At 50.0% G+C, this 11,870-nt stretch overlaps 1 protein-coding gene across 4 annotated transcripts in view; it reads right to left on the reverse strand.

Moving 5' to 3' along the window:
- PTPRF (protein tyrosine phosphatase, receptor type F) overlaps nt 1-5,435 on the reverse strand; it is an 82,898-nt gene extending 77,463 nt beyond the window's left edge. For 3 of the 4 annotated variants that reach the window (XM_012812335.2, XM_023507756.1, XM_023507757.1), the window contains exon 1: nt 5,315-5,434. The gene's annotated coding sequence lies outside the window, so the exon portion shown is untranslated. Of the gene's footprint in view, nt 1-5,314 lie in introns of all 4 variants that reach the window. The other variant, XM_023507755.1, reaches the window with a different exon arrangement.
- Between the last annotated feature and the right edge of the window lie 6,435 nt (nt 5,436-11,870).

Below are 11,870 nucleotides of genomic sequence, written 5' to 3' on the forward strand. Positions count from 1 at the left end.
GGTCCTGATACAAGCATCCTGTAGTCCCTAGTAGGGACTGTAGGCCCAATGTCATGGGCCTATAACTCAGTGGTGTTTTACACCAAAGGGCAGGGGTAGAGTGGTCTAGTACAGGCACCATGGAGTATAACAATACAATAGTCCCAGAGGTTAACTCCCAGGCAGGTAACCCACCAGTGCGGACATCACAGGGACATAAGTCCCCCAGCACAAGCATCACAGGGGGCATAACCCCCTGCTGTGAAAACAAAGAGATGGAGCTAAAAAGAACAGACATTATGGAAGCACAAAGGCACAGTGCAGTCATCATGGGCTATAACTCCCCAATACAATTATCACAGAGGCCTAATCCCCTGTAGCTGCCTTGGCACAATAATCACTCCCAGGTGCAGACTGTCTGGTCCAGACATCACGTGGGTGTATACTCAGGGCGCAGACACCATAAGAGTGTAGTTGCCTGATGACGACCTTACAGGGATGTAACTCCATTAGAGACTCTGTGTGTGTGTGTGTGGGGGGTGTCAGTCCCTGGTACTGACATTCAAGTGGTGTGGGTCCCCAGCACAGCCATCAAGTGAGTATAACTCCCAGAACAGACATCCATATGGTACAATCTTGGTTGAGATTCTGGCCATAGGTGTTGGAGAACCTGGGCCTCTAGTAACCCTACCCCTAACCTGGGAACTCCAGGGACCCCTGTGTCTCTGGGTCAGGGTGCCTCAGGACACTTTGTTCAGATCTATAAAGTAGGACTTCTGCTTTTGCAGAAGTTGAAAACAAAGACATTCCTTCCCTAGAGAGTTTTTCCCAATGGTTTATGGACATGGAACACAGATACTAGGAGAGATAAGGAAACACCAGGGATACACACAAACATGATGCATTCTCAGGGATCCATTCAAGTGACCACCCAGCTGCCCAAGCCAGGGCCTCTCCCTCACCAGCTATTGGCGTGAGCAAGCTGTCTCCCACTCTGGGAACAGAGCCTGTCCCTGCTATCAGGAGGTTGAGGCCACTCCCAGCTTTGGTGCTTCCCTCCTCAGAGCAGAGGGTCCCCAGGCTTGGCCTTGGGTCTAGACTCTCACCCTGCACCCACCCCAGAGTCTACAGAGAGAAGGTGGGAGAGGAACAGGAGGCAGGATGGCTGCTAGCCTTAATAGGGTTGCAAGGTCAAGAGCCTTGAGACTCCAATGCAACAGTGTGGAAAGCAGAGCACCCACCCATCCAGCGCAGCTGGGGGAGGCTGAGCTTTCAAAGCCTGTGATAAAAACAGGGCCAGAGCACTGGGGCACTCAAGCTTGCCTCTGAATTGCACTGTGGACCATCAGTTCTGCCAAGCTGACACACGGGCAGGAACACAACTATCACACATACAGTATGATATTACAGAATATAATTGGATGCAATTTTTCCACATTCAGAATGGTTTTAATATATCCTTTTTCTTTGCTACGTCAGTGTGAAGCTGCCAACTGCCCTTTCTTGGGAAGAACTGTCCTTTATTCTCAAACTTTGTCCTTGGTATTATGTCCTTTCTTGTATCAAATGATGGGAATAGCAGATAGTAGTTGTTTTTTTTTTATAATGTCCTTACTTGGCAAAATAAAAAATTGTCAACCCCATGTCTGACCCTCAAGTACTTTTGGAAATTGTACTGGATTGTGAAACCAAAAGGCCTGGGAATCACTCCTCTGAGGGAAAAGAAGCAGGCACTAGACCAAGCCACAGGATTTGCATACAAACATCACAGAAAAGGTGTTACAGAGGCTATGTCACCTCCATGCAGCCTACCCTAACCACTGCCATCAACCTCTGTGGAGGCCTAAGGGATCCTGTGATGCCAAAAAGACTGGATGAGGGGAGTTCCCGGCTGGAAAACAGCTGGGATCATTCCCTGGTCCTTATCATAAATATGCAAACACAGATTGATTTGTTTCCCTTGGGCACATGCTGTTATTCACAAATATTAATTAGTCTCCAAATACCACCTGTTTCTACAGCCTCTCCCACCCCCTGCTCCCCAGGCTAGGACACTAGGTCCAGAAATGGACATAGCAGACAGGGTACCTTGGACACCACAAAGCAGATAGCCAAGAGAAGAGGCAGCAGGGAGTGTCTGCCAGGCAGGGAGATTGGGGAGCTATTCATCTTCTAACCAGCGGGCAGCTAACCGAGCCCTTTTGTCATGTCCTGGACAGTTCACCGAGTGGCACTGCAGCAGCAGCCGCGGAGGCGGAAACAGGCCTTGTTACACTTGGGAAGGGAAAACCAACATGTTTCCAACTCTCACCAAACCAACCACTGGATTATGACAGGAATAAATCAACAGTCTCAGCCATGACCCCTGCCCCAAGGAATGAGGGGCAGATGGGGTTGGGGAGAACTATCCTCTCCTCTAGCAGTTAGGAGGCATCTGTGAGCACAGGCAGGAATAGCCCTAGCTCCCACAGCTGGTTTCAGGACTCTCACCAGTTGGATAGAACCCCCAACCTTCCTGATGTCCTCAGCTTCTTCATCTCCCTGGGGAGTGGAGCAGGAGATCAGAAGGAGCCCAGAGACTCTGGTGGTGGCAAAGAGTCAGCAAAGGCCTGGCTCTGGGGGTAGAAGATCAAAGAGGACTAGCAGAGGCACCTTCCTGCAGCTGTAACCCCTAAGCTTCCAGGCTCCTTCCTGGGTGTGAGTAGAGTCCCTTGGATTCTCACCAACATTACTGCCTCCAGGCCTCTTGCGCTTGCTATTTTCTCTACTGGAAAAAATGCCTTGCTCCTGCTTCCAGCTGACTCACTCACCTTTAGAACTCAGCTCAGGTGGCCCATCACTGTAACTCTTCCCCAACTGACCCTCCCCAGTTTTCCAGGTTTATATAACATACTGAAAACAGCAAGAGGTGATGAAGATTGGGTGAAGTGGCTCATGTTTGTAATCCCAGCACTCTGGGAGGCCAAGGCAGGTGGACTGCTTGAGCTCACAAGTTGGAGACCAGCCTAAGCAAGGGTGAGACCCCATCTCTACTAAAAATAGGATAAAAAAAACCTAAATCAAAAAACACTGAGGCAAAAGGATTGGTTGATCCCAAGAGTTGGAGGTTGCTGTGAGCTATGATGCCATGGCACATTACCCAGGGTAACAGCTTGAGATTGTCTCAAAAAAAAAAAGAGGCAATACAGACCAATGGTTCTCGATTCAGGGTGATTTTGCCCCCCATGGGACATAAGGCAATGACTGGAGAAATTTCTGATTGTCAAGAATGGGGGAGGGAGGATGCTACTGGCATCTAGTAAGAAAAACCAGGCTGCTGCTAGACACTCTACATAATAGGCCCCAGCAAAGCATTATCTGGTCCAAAATGTCAATAGTGCTGAGGTGGGGAAACTCCAATGTAGACAAGATCCTTTGCCAATTCAGTGTAGGGCCTGACCTGGCTCCTGCCCCAGAACCCAATCCCCTATGGACACCCTGGGCCTTACACCCACCCAGGGAGATGCCTTAACTCCTGTACCAGCTAGTTTCTGGAGCTCAGGATCTGGGAGCATCTTCCCCTCCCCCTACATCAGCCCCACAACACACCCCACCAGACTTGCCATCAGCAAGTGGGTAGAGAGCTTCATTTTCAGCTACCTCTTTTGGTGAGGCTGGGCTCTCAAGTAGGTCAGACCTATCATCTAAGGATGGACTGGAGAAGGGACACATAGTATCTCTACACCCACTTTCCCCATCTGACCTTTCCAACCTGTGCCACAGCCCTTCCTGTTGCACCTTCTACATAACCCCAACACCCCCAAGTGGAGGGCCTGGTCCCCAGGAGATACTCAAGATATACATATTTCCTTCCCCTGCCTAGGCCAGACCCATCTCTTCTATAGCCTTTTTCATTCAGCCATCTGTCCAGACGTGTTCAGTGGACATGAATGAGGCTCACAGAGGGTGAACAGGTTTATCAAGCTTCCAGCTCAGGACAGCCCAGCTAGGACTTATCTACCCCAATCACACTCCTCCTCCAGGGTCCCCAGGCCCAGGGACAGCATCACCCTCCACTATACCCTGGCACCCAAGCCAGCAAACCCTCCTCATCCCTGCTACATCCAACCCGTTCCTAAGTTTGAATGTACCCTGCCTCCACCCCAACCACCACCATGTTGGTAAGACCTCATCACCTCCTGCCTTGTCAGGGGCTTCCTGCCACCATCCAGTCACTCCCAACTCATCCTCACACAAACCAATGCTGTCTTTTTCACAAAAATACAAATCTGCATTTGTGTGTGGCTTTATCCCACAGCAGGCACAGGACAGGATTCCATGAATGAGTGAATGGACAGGCAATAGAGATGAACACACGGATACTACTTCTCTGCTTAAAAACCTTCAATGCCATTGTATCACTCTCAGGAAAGAGCTAGAGTCTTTAGTCATCCAAAGCCCATCAAGCTGACTCTAAACTGACTCTCCAACCTCTTCCCTGTCACACCTATTCTGTGCCTCTAAGAGAAAGAAAGAAGTGGAGGCCGGGCACAGTGGTTCACACCTGTAATCCTAGCACTCTGGGAGGCCGAGGTGGGTGGATGGCTGGAGCTTAGGAGTTCAAGACCAGCCTGAGAAAGAATGAGACTCCATCTTTACCAAAAATAAAACAACCAGCTGGGCACAGTGGAACACACCTGTAGTCCCAGTTACTTGGGAGGCTGAGGCAAGAGGATTGCTTAAGCCCAACAGAGTTCAAGGTTGCTGTGAGCTATGAAGCCATAGCACTCTACCCACGGTGACAGAGAGGGACTCTGTCTCAAAAAAATAAATAACTAAAAAGAAAGAAGTGGATCTCAGGGAGACAAGGAGGGATGTGCCCAGACCCTGCAGGTACCCTATTCTTCCTAACACAATCTACAGTTGATGCAAAGTCTTTTCTACAGCAAGGTGATGAACGGAGAGGCAACAGATCCTAGTGTAAGACCCAGGGTGTTATCTGCAAGCCTCTTTCACCTACAGCAGCTGACAAGCTGTGTATCATTCCCCACTTACCTCCACCATCCAGTCTAGTCAGAGCCCAGGCACCATCCTTGATGCTTCCCCTCCCTCATATGCCCCACATTCAATCCCTCATCATGTCCTGTCCCCTCCACCTCCCTATATGTACACAGACCCCTACTTGGTACTCCCATCACAGCCTTTCTATCACACACACACACTGAATCATGTCACACCCCTGTAGACAACTCTTCCGGGGCTCCTCACTGGCCCTGCTTCTAAATCTAAGCCCTCAGCCTGGCTCTCAGGGTCCCTCTGCACTCCTGCTCCTGGCCACACCTTGAGACACACTCACCAGGACTCTGCTTCCTCACACTAGTCACTCTTGCTGGATGAGCAGTATCAAAGGTAGGGCACTGGAGCCTCCGCTCCTTCCTAGACAGAAAGAAAAATATGAGGAAATACCAAGAATTTCATCACAGCAGAATACGTATCAACACAAAAAGACATTTAAAATTTGCTGTTTATGCAGGAAAAAAGCAGGTTATAGAACTGTTCACGCAGGATTATCCTCATTAGTAAAAATGCCCATCTTTTCACTTCACTCCTATGCTCATTCTTTTGTGATAGTCCCTGAGCACCTACTATGTGGCAGGCGTTCTACCAGGCACACGGCTGTGAGCAAAAAGTACCAAATCCCCGACCTCAGCAGCAGAAACTATGTCCAACCTTCTCATATGATCTCACAGCTAAGCAAAGCCAGCCCCTCCCATCTCTGTAGCCCACCTACCTGCCCTCTAGCTATAAGTACTTCCTCTTCTGATCCTGAAGTGTGCCAGATTTTTTCCTGTCTCCAGCTCTGCCCATGCTTTGTACACCACCAGCTGCAACAGGCTACCTATGTTCTTTTGGCCAGTTACCCTTTGGAGCTCAGATCCCACGGTACTTTCTCAGAAAAGCCTTCCATGATGTCCCAGACTACACAACTGGACCTTGCCTTGGAGAAGTGACCATAAACATGTATGTATATATGTATGTATATATATATATATATATATGTATGTGTATATATATATGTATTTATACAATTACTAAGTTACTATTGTGTCTGCTGGCTCATCTCCCCATCCCTTATGCCCAGCACAGAGCCTGGCACATAGTAGGTGATTAGTCAACATATGCTAAATGAGTGGATGAATGCATGAATAAGTTCAAAGAAATAGCACACCCTAGGACAGTGGTTCTCAACCTTCCTAATGCCACAAATACAGTCCAAAGGAGTCATGACCCACAGGTTGAAAACCGCTGCCCTAGGAGAACCCACCCCAGCATATGTGCCAGTCTTCACAGAAGCTTCAGAAGCAGTATTTATTTTTTACTTTCTGCTTCTCTATAATTTTTTAAATGAAGGTGTGCTCCTGGATGCCTCCTCCGCCAGCACACACGGAGTGACAGAGCCCAGCCCCTTCCTTCTAGAACCATTATTGAATTCCCACCAGCAAGAGCACCGCACTGGGTGGGGGTAAGGGCCAGACAAGCCCACACCATCTCATCACCACCTCACCACAGCTTAGCTCTTGGGCTCTGCTGGTACCCACTTAATACAGGCTGTACCTCAACAGTGGCTTCTCCTCAGCCTCATGCCTCCACACACATAAGGATCCCTACCCTACACTGCTCTGCCACCCTGGCTCTTCTGCAAATAGACACACAGGAAACACAACTGTCATGAAAGGAACAGAGAGCATACTCACCCACCCAAGAATAACCCTCGTCACCAAAATGAGGACCAGCCTCCACACCTGGGAATCATCCTCACTCAAGACTGACCGTGTCTGCCAACATGAGGGAATCCTCGCCAACCTAGGGCCATCCTGACTGACCCAAGATAGGCCTCAGTATCACCCTCATTGACCCTGCCTCAATTGCCCCACCTGAACCAACGGCCTTGGGCCTCAGGATGTCTGCACATTTCCTTCATCCAGCCCACTGAATCTCTCCACAACGTTCCCAGTGGTTGCTGCTCCCAGCACACAGGCTGTCAGGCGGGTCTAGCCAGACAAACCAGCTTCCGTGCCCCAAATTCAAAGGCCCGTTTGTCTAGAGATGCCTGCAGGGCCTCACAGTGCTCAAAATAAGGTTGTTGGCTCTACCATGGCTCAGAGACCCCAGGCAGAGTCAGAGTCAGAGAACAGGAAAGGTCCCCCAGCCTGGCCAGGCATTGCTGCTACACCCAAGGCCACAGCAGGAGTTCAAGGCCTCTGGCTTGGAGACCCAGACAGGCCCTACACTGAGCAGAAGCCACACCTGGAAAGAGGTGTGCACCCAAAATAGCCAGAGGTGGGTCTGAGAACAGACTAAACACTTGCAAAGACCCTGAGGCACACAGAGCAGCATGAAGGCAAGCATTTAGAAGAGCCAAAACAGTACTTTGAACCACAACAGTCTGGGATCAACCTGGCCCCAAAATAACCCAGACAGGCAATCTGATCAAGACTCAGATCCACAGATAGCAGCTCCCAGAACCACTCTAGACTCAACATGGGACAGACACCAGAACGGTGCTGGCACTGACACCTGGAAGACTGGCTAGAAATCTACTCAGAAAGGGCCTGACTGGTACAGGACCCAAGTTAGGAATCACACTGCTTCACACTCAGAAAGGCCCCAGAATGGGTAAAGTCCACAATTATGTTCAAGATCAGGTAATAAGGCCTTTGGCACCAACCCAGGCCTGGCCCCCAACAGGGCTTGCTGTAATCTGCCAGGTTGAAACCTAGCCCAGTAATGGGACCAGGAAACAAAAGGCAAAATCTAGAGGAGCACAGATACAGTTGCCCTCTGGAACAGCTCCAGGCAGCCCCTGAGGCCGCACCAGGAACAGTCCCCAGAAGCAGCAGCTAAAACACTGCCCGGGAGTTAAAATCAGAGTTCTCAGACCCAGAGGTCACAGAAACAGACACCTGGTACAACTGAACCTCAGAGGCAGATGTGGGGAAGAAAGAATCTCAGCAGATGCCCAGGGCCCAGGCCAACTGGGAAGAAACAGAGAACTCAACCAAGGCTTCCCTTCTATCCACTCCCAACATGGGGGCTCTTCAGCACAGCTGCACCTCTAGTCTTCTCACACTCACCCACCTGAAGGTCACATACACCTGAGCAACACACAATCCCACTGACGACAATGAGGACTGGGGGTTTGGCACCCCATCTGTTGAACTCCTCAACCTGCTGACCTTAGCTCAGAATTGCAGCCACTTTGGGGGGGAGGCAGGTACCTACTAGCATACTATCTTTTCTTTAAAGGCAACCCTAGGTGATTCTGATGAGACAGTAGGTGACACCAATCTGGCTAATGATTATTACAATAGCAACTTGCTACCACTCGGATTTAACAGCACTCAATAGATGCCAAGCCCTTTGTGCACAGTAACTTTAATACTCATAACAACCCTATGAGGTATGGAATTTCATTTTACCCATTTGATAAAAGAGGAAACTGATCCAGAGATGTTAAGCTACTTGCTCAAGTTCACACTGCTATTAAGTAAATTCCAGCAGTTTAAAATCAGAGTGGGCTCTTAACCACTTTTTTGGAGGTATTGTCTCTTGATGAGCACAAGTCTGTGCTGTCTTATAACTTGCTTCTCTTTCTCTGGCCCAGATTTCTCTCCCAAATTCCATATCCTTACACTAAATCCTCTTCTTTATCCCCCACCCACCAATCTCAAATGTCTCAAGTACCTCAAAGGCAATAAGTGAGCTCATTATGTGTCCCTCAAATCTGCCTCTCCTTCCCAAGTCCCTTGCTCACTGAAGCTTCAGAAACTTTAGGGCCTTCAGTGAAGGCCCCACCCAGCCACTCCCAGGAACCTGGACTCCTTCTCTTTCTCTCATCCCTACAACCAAAAGTCATCCTGTCCTGGCAAATATGCCTTCTAGATGGCTCCATGCTGCCCCCTCCCCCCCATTAAAGCTATTATCTTCTCTCACCTATTTACCTGCACCCTCCTCACTGGGTATCCCTGTCCCTATCCCATTTCCCAATCATCTTCTAGAAACAAACTTGACCATAGCACACTACTCCACAATCCCTACCCAAGCTTTAAATCTTTGGTGTTTTTCTTCTGCGTTCTTGAGTAAAACCAGAGGTACTTAACAGGGCATTTAAGGCTACTGCTCTGTGATCTGCTACAGCTCTGAAGAATACCCCACAAGCAACAATACCTACAAGTGTTTATTCACACTGTTTTTTCCCACCTCGAGTTTTTTCTGCCTTCTTCAACTTGGAAACTCCTCATCATCCTTCTAAACCCAGCCTCGATAGTCCCTTCGATAGTCCCTTCTTGTTCTCTCCGGGGACTCATCTAAACCCAACCTCTGAACTCTCCCCTGTCTCATGTTAAACTCCCCCAACCTTTTTACCTCAGCTCAGAATTCCAACTACTTTAGGTGAGCTGATGCCTCAACCATAGCAGCTCCAAAGGGGTGGGCTGCCTCTTCTACATAGCTGTTAGTTCCAAAGGAGGCAAGACAGCCTGGCTGAAAGTGCCTCGCCTGGTGTCGGGCACACAGTCAACAATCAATGTTACTGAATTGCTTCGCATTCCCATGATGCAACCTGCTCCCCCTTGGGACCATGAGGGTAGGACCCTGGCCACTAGTGTGGGGCCAAATATACAGCAGTGTCACTCACATGGCAAGTGACAGTCACTGCTTACAATCCAAGGCCGAACAGTTCCTTTGGATTCTCAATATAGCCCTGAGCCATAGCATGGCTTGGATTAGCTAACATGTTTTACAGGGAGTAAAACAGACTCAGGAAGAAAGGGACCTCCTGGAGGTCTCAAGCCAAAAGGGGAGGAGTTGCAGTGTGCAACACAACCTCTAATGGAGGAGGACTGAATCTCAGTTCCCCCTCATAAGGACCCTCAATACTGATGGGGAAAAGGATAGAGGGACTAGTATTTTGTTGATCAATATAATTCTAAAGAAAAAATTTTTAGCCAGTTTACCTTTGCTGTAGTCTACCTTCCCCTACCAAATTGCTTTATCAGCACCCAAATCTCTCTTCTTTCAGAACCCTTTTACACAAAGCCAACTCTCACAGGACACATAAAACTGGATAGAGTGCGGTGGTGCCTGTAGCTCAAGCAGCTAAGGTGCAAGCCACATACACCAGAGCTGGTGGGTTAGAATCCAGCCAAACAATGACAACTACAACCAAAAAATAGCCGGGCATTGTGGTGGACCCCTGTAGTCCCAGCTACTTGGGAGGTTGAGGCAACAGAATCGCTTAAGTCCAGGAGTTTGAAGTTGCTGTGAGCTATGACACCACAGCACTCTACCCAGGGCAATAGCTTGAGGCTCTGTCTCAAATAAATAAATTAAATAATTAAAAAGACTGGAGAGAGTGGAGTTCAGCAGCTGCAAGAGGAAGGAAGAAAGGGAGGAAGGAAGGAATTATGTTAAAACAATTTTCTTGATAAAAGACAGAGGGAGAAGGAAGAGCAATAGGAAAAGAAAACAAAACTATAAAGACATTTCAAGTAAAAATGTTCAAGCCTGGGTGTACAAGTGCACAGGTGTGCTGTGAGAGTGTAAGCACAGCAGAGTTCTGAGCACTGGCTTGCAGGCAGGCCCAAGTGTGCAAGTGTAAGGCACAAAGGCAAGGAAGTGTGAATGAGGGTGGAGGGGTGAGCTGAGTGTGGGCATGAAGGTGGGAGAGCACAAGTGTATAGAGCGTGTGGCCTCAGCCAACGGCTGGGAGTGCAGAGGCTGTACCTGGGAGTTACACATCTGCTCCTTCTTGAAGTCTTAAGTTCATTCATACAATCAGGAAAAAGCAGGGATTTTCATGCTCACTGAAGCAAGAGTTAATAAGGAGCTAAGCACAGGATTTCCTTAGGTTTCCTGTCAGCACTATCTTCTGGATCCCATCAGATCCCTAATGCCTCCCAAGGGATCCTTGACCAGATGATACTTTCCCATCTTGAAGATCCCTCAGAACTACCATCCACATCCTTTTCCAGCTGTTCCCCAAATGCACTTCCCTGTATTCCCAGGCCAGATCTGGCACCGGGTCACACTGGATCTCTCGGCCTTTGTCCCTTCAGAAGCCAAAGTGGAGCCTTAGCCATCAACACTCTGCAATTCAGCCTCCCAACCCCTGCCCAGCTGTGCCCAAGGGAATTCAGAGACTCCATTCCAGGGCAGCCTCCTTCCCACTCCACAGCTCAAGCAGGTACTGCTCCCCACCCCCACGGGCTGCAACCCAGGGCCCCTGCACTGCGGGGGGAGCTGGGGGTGAAAAGGGGAGAAAGGCTAGCTCCTCCCCTTCTAGGTGTGGAAGAACCAGAGGGGCAGCATTCCAGAGAAATGGGGGAGGGGGACCTAGCCGAAGAGGTGCAGAGACAACAAGAGATGGTGAGAGAGGACGGGGAGACCTGGAAAGGGAGAACAAGATGACCGGGAGAGACAGAACAGGGAGACCTAGGGAGACAGCCAGAGAGAACCAGGGATTGCAAGGGTATGAAACTGGGAGACCGAGACGGAGACACCGACGTAAAGAGAAGCCCAGACTGAGACGTGGTCACAGCAGTGGGGACAGGGCGGACGGGACGGGACATGGGGCGGCGACTGAGTGAACTTTCGGAGCGGGCCCGAGTGGACAGGTCCTCACGGGACAGGTTGTTCCTGGGCCTTGTGGGCGTTGCACCGGCGGGGGGTGGGGGGTTGGTAAGGCCCGCCCGGCCCCTCCCCAGCCCGCGCTCGCGACTGAGGGGGGCGGGGGGCTTCAAACTCGCGCCCTGCATATCCCGGGACCGCACGTGCGCCGGGCGGCGAGCGAAACCGGGGCGCGTCTGCTGCGGATCGCCCGCCGGCTGGGAGAGGGCGCCTGTGCGGCGGGG

The sequence above is a fragment of the Otolemur garnettii genome, unplaced genomic scaffold, assembly GCF_000181295.1.
Source record: "Otolemur garnettii isolate 467f Iridium unplaced genomic scaffold, OtoGar3 scaffold00202, whole genome shotgun sequence".
NCBI lineage: Eukaryota > Metazoa > Chordata > Mammalia > Primates > Galagidae > Otolemur > Otolemur garnettii.